This window comes from Amblyraja radiata, chromosome 8, assembly GCF_010909765.2.
Source record: "Amblyraja radiata isolate CabotCenter1 chromosome 8, sAmbRad1.1.pri, whole genome shotgun sequence".
NCBI classification, from domain to species: Eukaryota; Metazoa; Chordata; class Chondrichthyes; order Rajiformes; family Rajidae; genus Amblyraja; species Amblyraja radiata.
The window spans coordinates 69204714-69216031 of NC_045963.1; the positions used below are offsets into that span (position 1 = coordinate 69204714).

General features: G+C 45.1%; 1 pseudogene; it reads left to right on the forward strand.

Annotated features, from left to right (window-relative positions):
* The first annotated feature begins 9353 nt into the window (after window positions 1-9353).
* The window catches only part of LOC116976358, a 16340-nt pseudogene continuing 14375 nt past the window's right edge, over window positions 9354-11318 (forward strand).

The following is an 11318-nucleotide window of genomic DNA, read 5'->3' on the forward strand; positions in this document are numbered from 1 at the left end:
TTACCGTAATTCTCTGAGTTTGAATCAAGGGGAAAACTCGGGAGAATTCGTGAGTAACTTGGGAAAGTGGGACAGGGGCTTAGTCCTCTGGGCGGAGGATACTAAACTAGAGTGCCCCCCACACTGAGTCCCCTTTGTTCTCCCACCGTCCCTCACAGCGGTCCCCCTACACTGGAACCCCATTGTTCTTCACAGCGTTCCCCCCAAGCTGCGTCCCCATTGTCTTCCCCTCCCCCCTCATGCTCATCGACCGCGAGGCCGCACATGTCTGAATAAGTTTGTGAAATTATGTATAGATGAGACAGTTCTCATCTCAAAACCTGAAGCGATGTTATAACACCCAAACGATAACTCTAACACATCTAATTGCATCCCCAGTAAATTCAAACCCCATTTAGTAAATTGCGAAATTGAACTCAATAAATTTGGTCTGTTTTGTGCAAACATTAGATACGATGAAAATTCAATATGATAGATAATTGCCAAATACCAACTGTTCTTCATAAAGGTGCTTTAATCTTACTACATTGTGAATTCTTAATACACTCTGAAATCTTCAATGTGGGATGTAGTAGTTTAATCAGTAATTCAGTGGGTGAGGTAAATGTTCCAGAGACAAAAGTTCAAATACTACCAAGGAAGCTGAGGAATTTCAATTCAGTTAAATAAATAAAAATCTGTAATAAAAAAAACGTTGTTTCAGTGTCAGTGTAATGAATAGATTGCCATTGAGACTTTAGACATACAGCGCGGAAACAGGCTCTTCGGCACACCGCGTCCGCTTCGTCCAGCAATCACCCCATACACTAGCACTATTCTACACACTAGGGACAATTTACAATTTTTACTGAAGCTAATTAACCTACTAACCTGTACGCTTTTGAAGTGTGGGAGGAAACCCACGCGGTCACAGGTAGAACATACAAACTCCGTACAGACAGGTCTTTGGCGCTGTAATGCAGCAACTCTACCGCTGCGCCACCGTGCCGCACTTTAAGTCCCATTTATACCATTGAGTCCCATCTAATACACTAATTTTCAGGGAAGAACTCAGGCCACCTTATCATATGTGCTTTGGCCTCTACATCACCTCGTGCCCACAGAAATGTGGTGGACTCGTCAACTCTACAATGGCCTCATCTCGAAATGGAAGGTGCATTTTGGATCAGGCCTTTAACATAATCCAATCAGTTAATGGCACATCCTATGACTTTAAAAAACAGGCCAGAAAAAATCATGCAGCTGTGAAATATTATTTGTACAAAATGAATGTGGACTTGTCTTGCTTGATCCATATGTAAAACTAATATTTGATTAGTTGTGTACCAGTTCTGTTGGTTGGTCAATATTGAAAATTCATGTTCATGTGATAAAAGCAGAATGAGGCCATTCGGCCTATCAGAACTACTTCATCATTCCACCATGGCTGATCTATCTCTCCCTCCCAACCCCATTCTCCTCCCCATAACCCCTGACACCCTTATCAAGAATCTATCTATCTCTAAATTTAGCTGTGAATTCTGGCAGCATGCTGGTGCAGTCTTGACTGCTGGTGCTATCTGTGTGGAGTTTCCATGGTTTCCCTGTGACTGCAGGTTTCCCCTAAGTGCTTCAGTTTTCCCCATATCAAATTGATGTGATGTTATGTAAACTTGCAATCGGTTAGTGCAAATAAGTGGCCATGAGTCAAAGGGCAGTTGATGGGTCTGCGAGAGAGAATAAGTTGCAGGTCTACAGGGCAATAAGGAGAATGGGAATGGGTCTGACAGGGTTCCTCTTCTGGGAGCCAGCATGGTCTTGATGGGCCAAATAGCCTCATTCTACATTGAAAATAGGTGCATGAGGCCATTTTGCCCTTCGAGTAAGCACCTGGAACAAAAACCAACCATTAAGGAAAGCGGCCAGCTGCACCCAGGTTTGCAAAGTCTGAAAACCACTCGCTCAGATACCATTTATAATCTTCATTCAGGACCTATATTTGAGCCTAAATCTCCACGGTCAATAAGACCAAGCGGGGCCGAAATGTATCCTATGATTGCAATGCCTAATCCAGATGCCGGTGCAGTGGGGCCAATGTACGTGTATAGGCCATGGCATATGGAGGATATTAAAAAGGCACTAGAACGCATTCCACATCCTAGAGATAATTTCGCAAAGTGGCAGAGGGACTTTGGAAACCTGGTTGTAAGTTATCGTTTAAATACTGTAGAATATGAACAAGCGTTGCAAAGTCTTATCGGGTGTGATTGGTGTTTAATTAAAGGAGATTGGAATGCTATTGTAAATGGAGCACCTTGGCTGCTGCATCATCCCCTGTGTGAGAGGACTAGCCCACCGGCTGATTGAAACGGCCCTCACAAAGAAATGACTATGTTATACGAAATAATACCAACCAAAGCAGAAGAAAGACAATGCAATGAAATTGACGAGAGAAACATTCCTGACTGATTGAATCCTCACGAATGATCGAACTACAGAAAGCCGAGAGAACATGTGATTCCGAGAAGAAACTTGGGGACTTCAACTCGAAGGACATAAATTTGTTTTAGATTATAATTCAGTAAATTTGTATAAACAGGAGGAAAAGTATGGAAATATTATGTACCTATTATCTTGTGTATTCTATCTGTGTCTGTACAAGATCGCTTGCCGAAACTGCCTAGGGCACAAGTAATTAACAGGTCTCAGCCAAGTGATTGGGAGTGATCATATAGCTTGCAGAATTGCTAATCTTTGTCCGGTGAAATATTCCGCAGCTGTTATTTCCTTTTAATTCTGAGTCTCCTTATCAGTTACTATTTGTCTGGACGCTTTCTGGTTTCAATCCATGTATAAAAGAGATGTTTTTCAGCAATAGCACAGAGGGGTCTCGCACAGACTCTTGCGCTTTGTGTGACTCTCTCTCTCACAATAAAGTTTGTTCAGTTTGTACCTTAGTTTTTGTAATAGTCTTTGTTGGAAAATTTCTAACAGCGGTGGAGGCCGGTTCTCTGGATACTTTCAAGAGAGAGCTAGTTAGGGCTCTTAAAGATAGCAGAGTCATGGGGATATGGGGAGAAGGCAGGAACAGGGTACTGATTGGGGATAATCAGCCATGATCACATTGAATGGCGGTGCTGGCTCGAAGGGCCGAATGGCCTACTCTTGCACCTATTATTTATTGTCTATTGCCTATTGAAATGAAAATGCAATCAGCTGTTTGGCTTAGCCTGCCCTGTGCTTGAAACTACAATGGCAATGGAAATGAAAATGCAATCAGCTGTTTGGCTTGGCCTGCCATGTGCTTGAATCTGCAATGGCAATGGAAATGAAATGAAAATGCAATCACCTGTTTGGTTTGGCACGCGCTGTGCTTGAAACTATAATGGCAATGGAAATCAAAATGCAATCAGCTGTTTGGCTTGGCCTGCCCTGTGCTTGAAACTGCAATGGCAATGGAAGTGAAATCAGCTGTTCGGCCTGCCCTGCGCTTGAAACTGCAATGGCAATGTTTTGGGTAGAATTTTTTGGCAGTTTCTTGGCTGCCAGCCCACCGGGCCAGAGTGACTGGGCTGCCAGCCCACCAGGCCTGAGTGACTGAGCTGCCAGCCCACCAGACCTGAGTGACTAAGCTGTCAGCCCACCAGGCCTGAGCTGCCAGCCCACAAGGCCTGAGTGACTGGGCTGCCAGCCCAAGACCCCAGTTGGCCCACAATGTCCATACTAGCCCTCTGGAAACCAGTCTCTTCGGCCCACAACACCATACTTGCACTCCAGAAAGCCTACCCCCCCCCCCCCCCCCACTGGCCACCAATATTGGAATTGGTGGAGAGGTGGAATATTGTGTTGGGGTACCAGCCCTTCCGCGTTAACATGGGATTCAACAGGTCCCACAGTCTAGTAATTTTATATGTTTCTATAAGATCCACATCTCATCCTTCTAAATTCCAGTGAATACAAGCCCAGTATTTCCAAACATTCCTCATGTGACAGTCCTGCCATCCCGGGGATTAACCTCGTGAAACTATGCTGCACTGACTCAATAGCAAGGATGCCCTTCCTCAAATTTGGAGACCAAAACTGCACACAATACTCCAGATGTGGTCTCACCTGGGCCCTGTACAACTGCAGAAATCCCTCTTTACTCCTATGCTCAAATTATCTCGTTATGAAGGCCAACATACCATTAGCCAGGGCTGCCAACTCTCACGAATTGAGCGTGAGGCTCACGCATTTCGCCAAATTCTCATGCTCTCACACCGATCACAAATTTTTCACGCTCTATCGTGAGAAATTCTGTGATCAACGAGAATTTCAAAACTCATATCAACTGCATGGGCCGCGGGTGTTGGAGAGCCGGGGCTGAGGGAGGGATGGACGCAGAAGCAACGGCGGGGGCAGATGCAGACGGGGAACCGGGCCTGGCGAGTGTTTGCCGGGCTGGCGAGTGTTTGCCGGGCTGGTAAGTGTTTGCCGGGCTGGCGAGTATTTGCCGGGCTGGCGAGTCGCTCGCTGCAGCTCCGGCCATGGAGCAGCCTCGGTGCAAAAGTCAAGGACCGTCAGAGGCGTCGAAAGCGTTGTGCCGCTGCTGTTGTGCCAGTGTCTCTGTGCCGAATTCACCCTGATGACCGGCATGGATTAGCCTGCGGCTCGGTACATCCTGGAGGACAACAAGAAGTAAGTAAGAAGCACTGGGTAGGAGCGGTGGAAGATAGTGGCTTTCAAATGGGAGTGGTTGGAGAAAGTATCCTGCTTGCCTGCTAGATTTTCACTTACTGTAACTGCAGGAAAAATGTTCCCGATGTTGGGGAAGTTCTGAACCAGGTTAAGAATAAAGGGTAGGCCAGTTAGGACTGAGATGAGGACAAGCTTTCTTCACCCAGAGAGTTGTGAATCTGTGGAACCTCTGCCACAGAAGGCAGTGGAGGCCAATTCCCTGGATGTTTTCAAGAGAATTACATTTAGCTCTTGGAGCTAGCGAAATCAAGGAATATAGGGAAAAAACAGGAAAGAAGTACTGATTTTAGATGAACAGCCATGATCATATGGGTCGAAGGGCGGAATGGCCTATTCATCATGATCACTGCTGGCTCGAAGGGCCGAATGACCTATTCCTGCACCTATTTTCCATGTTTCTATGCTTGAGTATATGGCAATGAAACTCGATCACTTGATTTTGAAGCATTCATGCATGGTGGAGGTATAATGTAGTCATAGAGTGATACAGTGTGAAAACAGGCCCTTCGGTGCAACTTGCCCACACCCGCCAACATGTCCCAGCTACACTACCTGCTTTTTGTCCAGTCGAGAGCATGCTGACCGGTTGCATCGTGGCTTGGTTCGGCAATTTGAGCGCCCTGGAAAGGAAAAGACTACAAAAAGTAGTAAACACTGCCCAGTCCATCATCGGCTCTGACCTTCCTTCCATCGAGGGGATATATCGCAGTCGCTGCCTCAAAAAGGCTGGCAGTATCATCAAAGACCCACACCATCCTGGCCACACACTCATCTCCCTGCTACCTTCAGGTAGAAGGTACAGGAGCCTGAAGACTGCAACAACCAGGTTCAGGAATAGTTACTTCCCCTCAGCCATCAGGCTATTAAACCTGGCTCGGACAAAACTCTGATTATTACCAACCACTTTCTGTTATTTGCACTATCAGTTTATTTATTCATGTGTGTATATATTTATATCATGGTATATGGACACATTTATCTGTTTTGTAGTAAATGCCTACTATTTTCTGTGTGCTTAAGCAAAGCAAGAATTTCATTGTCCTATACAGGGACACATGACAATAAACTCACTTGACACTTGACTTGACTTGACCTGTCCTAATCATGTATCAGTCTAACTGTTTCTTAAATGTTGGTATAGTCCCTGCCTCAACTATCTCCTCTGGCATCTTGTTCCATACACTCACCATCCTTTGTGTGGAAAAGTTACCCCTTAAAAAGTTACTTCTTAAAAATACTTCAAACAATAAAACATTGAAATCATACATCTACAATGCACTAAAAACATGATTTGAATACACCAACTTTCAAAAAGTCCCTACCGTGGGAGGGGGACACCTCCCTCCCACACCTTTCCCCCCTCGTTTGCTCCACTCCCTCACCAGTTATCCCCAACGCCAGTGATCGTTCAGCCCCTCCACTTTCAAAAACGCTCTGTGGCCCCTGGTTCAGACAGAGAGCACTGCCAGATGTGAGTGTGGAACTGAGGCCAGTTGTCCGTGATGTCTGGATCCTAATGCTCAGCTCTTCTTGTTTTGGAGTCGGCTAATGTTATTAATTTGTAATTAACCTGAGTTGACATTAGTTGACAAAACCTTAATTTATTAATCCTGAATATACAATACAATACAATACAAATTTATTGTCATTTGAGCCTCAGTGAGACTCAAACGACATTTCGTTTACACAGCCATACAAACAAAGACAATGTCCTACAGACATACACACAATTAAATTCACACAAACATCCATCACAGTGAACCCACTGTGATGGAAGGCAAAGTCTTTTCTCTCCCCTGCTCTCAATTTCTTTCCCGATGTCCAAGCCCCAGGCGGGTGATGATAAGTCCCACGGCCATTTTCGGCCGCGTGGGGCGATTTACGGCCCCGCTCCCGGTCTGAAAGTACAAGGTTGGAACCCCCACGGGCGATGGTGAGTCCCACGGCCATTAAGCCGCGCCAGGTGATGTACGGTCCTGGTCCGGGTCGTTCCAACCCCGCGACACGGGTTGGAGAAGTCGCGTTGCGGGAGCTCCGGGAAGCGGTCTCTCTCTCCCCCCGGACCCGCGAGCTCCCGATGTCCCAGTCCTCCAGACCTGCGGCTGCGTTGCTGGAGCCTCCGAGCCCCAGGAGTCGAGTCGCAGCAGCAGCGAGTCACCACCGCTCCCTACGCTCCGAGGCCGGCCAGCCCCACGATGGTGAGTAGTCCCGCCCTCCGCAGTCTCCCGAGCCCCCGGGTCGTTCAGGCTGGAGGCCGCTCCACGGTGCTAGGCCCCAACGACAACGGAGACCCGACAGGGAAAAGGTCGGGTCTCCCAGACAGGAAAGAGATTTTAATTAGTTTCCTCCTGCCCCCCCCGCCCCCCACATATACACATTTAAAACTAGTATTAAAAAACACCAAACACTGCATTTAACTAGACAAAAAATAAAAAAAAGACAGACAGGCTGTAGGGGCCGCTGCAACGGGTGAGTCGCGCCGCCCAACAAGGGGGATGAGATAAGTGTAATATTAAAATGACATGCAAGGTATCAGGCTGTCTGACACAACATACAGCCCTGATAACCCATTATTTCCTTCAGTTAAATATTGGGAATGTAGCAATATTGTCATTTGCCACTCAACTTTTATGTTTGTTTACCTCCCTGACTATTTCTAACCCCCCCCCCCCCCCAAATTCCTTTGACAGGTTGAAAAGAAATGTCCCCATTCTCGTTGTTTTATCAATTGAACACGTGGATGAACATCCTCAAGGAGTGTAATCAGATGGAAACTGATTCAGATGCGATATTAAAGAGCTTGTTCAAAGACGGGGCATATTTTAAAGGAGTGACAGAGATACTTGCAGGGGAATGTGTGAAGAGGTGGTTATTATTTGTCTTTAGTTTTAACTTGAACCAGGACATCTGAAGATTCAAAGTTTAATATAGTAATTGTGCTGATACTGACTCCAATCAACCACCTAATGAATATCATCCATTCCTGAGGTTTTATTTTTCTGATGCCATTTAAACTTCACTTGGATTTCAATCACTTCAATGTAAAAGTAATTAGGAATGGGGAGCATTGGAACAGAAATTTGCCCTTGGTATATATTAACTGTGATATAATAATGTATGCATGTTGGTAGTTGCAATCAAAACAAAGATCTTTTTATCATTGTTGTGTTATGAATACCACAGAAAATATTATGTACTCTCAAGATCACATTTAATTGAATAATATTGCCTAGATATATAGTTATTGGACTTTGCATTTCAGCAAAGTCCCAGCTGAGAGGAAGACAGCAAAATACTGAAAATATTGGGAGTGAAAATGACATCTGGACAGATTGTTAGGAAAATAAAGGAAATGGTAACAGAACACTTATACAGTTGAGTGAGTATAATTTTATGGATGAGAAATTGTGTTCAACCAATTGATGACTTCTTTGACAAATTAACTAGCATGTTAGATAACAAGGAAGCCAATGGATGTAGCAAATTTTGTTATACAAAATTTGGTCCATGAAGTGCCCCATAAAAGATTACCGCATTAGATAAGCACCTGTGGACTTGAACGTAATACATTAAGTCCAGGGGATCAGATATGGGGCTTTATGTGTGGGCCAGATATATTGTCAATGCAGAGGGGCTATGAGCAAGGCCAAGTGTGCATACAGAGTCAAGGTATGGAATAGTACTAGTTGTGCAGTCAAAGCTGGAGCAATGGGAATGTTCAGCACTGGGAACCTAAGCTGGTAGCAGCTATGATCAGGATAGAATAGGGGGGCAGGTGTAAAGCTGGACTCAGGGTCAGGAATGAGAGAAGGTATGCAACTGGAGTCAGGGCCAGGGTCAGAAGTAGCGCCAGGTGTGCAGTGAGACCCAGGATTATAATCTGATTTTCATACATGAAAATACTATGTGCTGCACCTGTTCATCAGAAACGGTCTTTACTGTGGAATGTAATTATGTAATGTAACCAGACTGTTAAACCACTTCCTTCCACAGGCTGTGAGGCTGCTAAACCTGATTCTGCTGCTTTTGCACTGACAATTTAATAACTGTCACTGAGTAATAACTCTGGCACTGGCTCAGGCCACTTAACTCAGCTGCCCTGGACATTTTATGACTGATTTTACTTGTATTTTTAATGTTGCTGTTTTTTACCTGCACTTTTTAAAAAACTATTCGTACAGTTTTATCAGGAACTGGATTGGTTTTTTTTAATCGTTTTTATTTTATGCGTGAAATGTTTCCGTTTTTATGTGCGATGCTACAGTATTCCCTGGGAAACGTCTTCTCATTTTGCACTGTACAACTGTTGCTTTGCAAGATGACAATAATGGATGATAATAATGATAATGATAATGATTAGGAATGTCATTTACCCTAAACTTATTCATAGCTAATCCAATTTAAACCATAAATATTGCATTCAAGTGTAAGTTAAAAGACTTGCTACAGTATTACCAGATTGCACAATTTCAAGCTGAAAAATGCAAAAGCTCTGTACTAATGGGAGAGGGGACACCCCCCTCCCACACCCTCTCCCCCTCCTCAGTCGCTACGCTCCCTTGGGCTTGGTCTCTTGCAATTTCTCACTCCCAACTTTCACCCAATGAAGGCAGCCCTGTGATACTCCGTTGCACTTCAGGCATTTGGAAGGAAGCCAACAGGTAATGATACAGGTAGAGATCTCTGTAACCTCCCTCCTTCCCACTGCTAAAGTCAACAGCACCCACTTCGTAGAAGCTCCCACACGCAGTCACTGCTCATTCACACCCCGGTCTCCAGCTCGGACGGAGCTCAAGCTTTCATCTCACCTGATCAAGGAACGGATTAACTGATTCAGCAGACACCTTTCTGAGGTACAAAGACCTACAGGTATGTAGATAAACTGACTCGGTAAATGTAAAAATTGTCTCTAGTGTGTGTCAGGTAGTGTTAATGTGCGGGGATCGCTGGTTGGCACAGACCCGGTGGGCCGAAGGGCCTGTTTCCGCGCTGCATCTCTAAACTAAACTAAACTAAACTCTTGCCGAGTGGCACAATCTGACTCAGGGCTGCAAGCAAGCGGCAACGATAAAATCTAGGTCATAGTCACAGAGTGACAGAGTCATCGAGCCACAGTGTGGAAACAGGCCCTTCAACCCAAGTTGCCCACATCAACCAACATGTCCCATCTACACTAGTCCCACCTGCCCGCGTTTGGCCCCGCGATACCTGTCCTATCCATGTAACTGTCCAAGTGTCTTTTAATTGTTGTAGTCCCTGTCTCAACTACCTCCTCTGGCAGCTCGTTCCATAAACCCACCACCCTTTGTGTGAATAAGTTACCCCTCAGGTTCCAATTAAATATTTCCCGCCTCACCTTAAACCCATGTCCTCTGGTTCTTGATTCCCCTACTCTGGGCAAGAGATTCTGTATATTCATCGACCTATTCCCCTGGTGATTTTATACACCTCTATAAGATCCCTCATTCTCCTGCGGTGCAAGAAATACATTCCTAGCCTGCCCCAACCTCTCCCTGTAGCTCAGACCCTCGAGTCCTGGCAACATCCTCATAAATCTTCTCTGCGCTCTCTCCAGCTGAATCCTCAACTTTCTGTGTTGGATTTGGTGTAACAGACCACGATAAAACCAATACTTTCATTGATGACTAAAAGATACAGCATCGAAACAGCCCGTTCACACTAGTTCTATGTTATTCCACTTTCTCATCCCCTCCTTACACACTAGAGGGGCAATTCACTTACAAACCCGCAATTCTTTGGAGTGTGGGAGGAAACCGGTGCACCCGGAGAAAACCCACACGGTCACAGGCAGAACGTAGAAGCTCCATGCAGTCAGCACCCGTAGTCAGGTTTGAACACTGGTCTCTGGCGCTGTGAGGCAGCAGCTCTACCCGCTGCGCCACCGTGCCACCCTCTGGTTTCCTCCCACATCCCAAAGACGGGCGGGTTTGTAAGTTAATTGTCCCCCTCGCGTGCAGGGAGTGGAAGAGAAAATGGGATAACATAGAACTAGTAATCAACAGTCGGCACAGACCCGATCGGCCGAAGGGCCTGTTTCAACACTGTGTCTTTAAATTGCAACACACAGGAATGCAAGAGTTTGGAGAGAATGCAGAGAATATTTATGTGGACGTTGCAGGACTCGAGAGTTTGAGGTGCAGAAAGTGGTTGAACCGGCTCAGACTCTGCTAATTAGAATGCAGGAAGATTAAGGCAGGCAACGTCAGGTTGTAAATATATTCATCTGCCAAAGATAAGAACATATTATTATTCAATGATATGCAATGATATTACAAGGATAAAATTAAGATAAAAAAAGATAAGATACAAGTGACATTTTTTTTTTTTTTTTTTTAATCAAAAAATGTATTCAATTATTAAAAATAATATTTACACTACAATAAAACAAGCCAGAACCCACCACCATAAAACAATACAAACATGTATCCATAATAAACTACTATACACCTATGTTACAATCCTTATTGAGGATACATTCAACACCCTGCGGAGCCCAGCGGTCCCGGAACTCCCTCAGGGTGCCCGTGGACAGGGCGTATTCCCTTTCTAACCCCACCCGGGCACGGACGTAACCCCGGAAA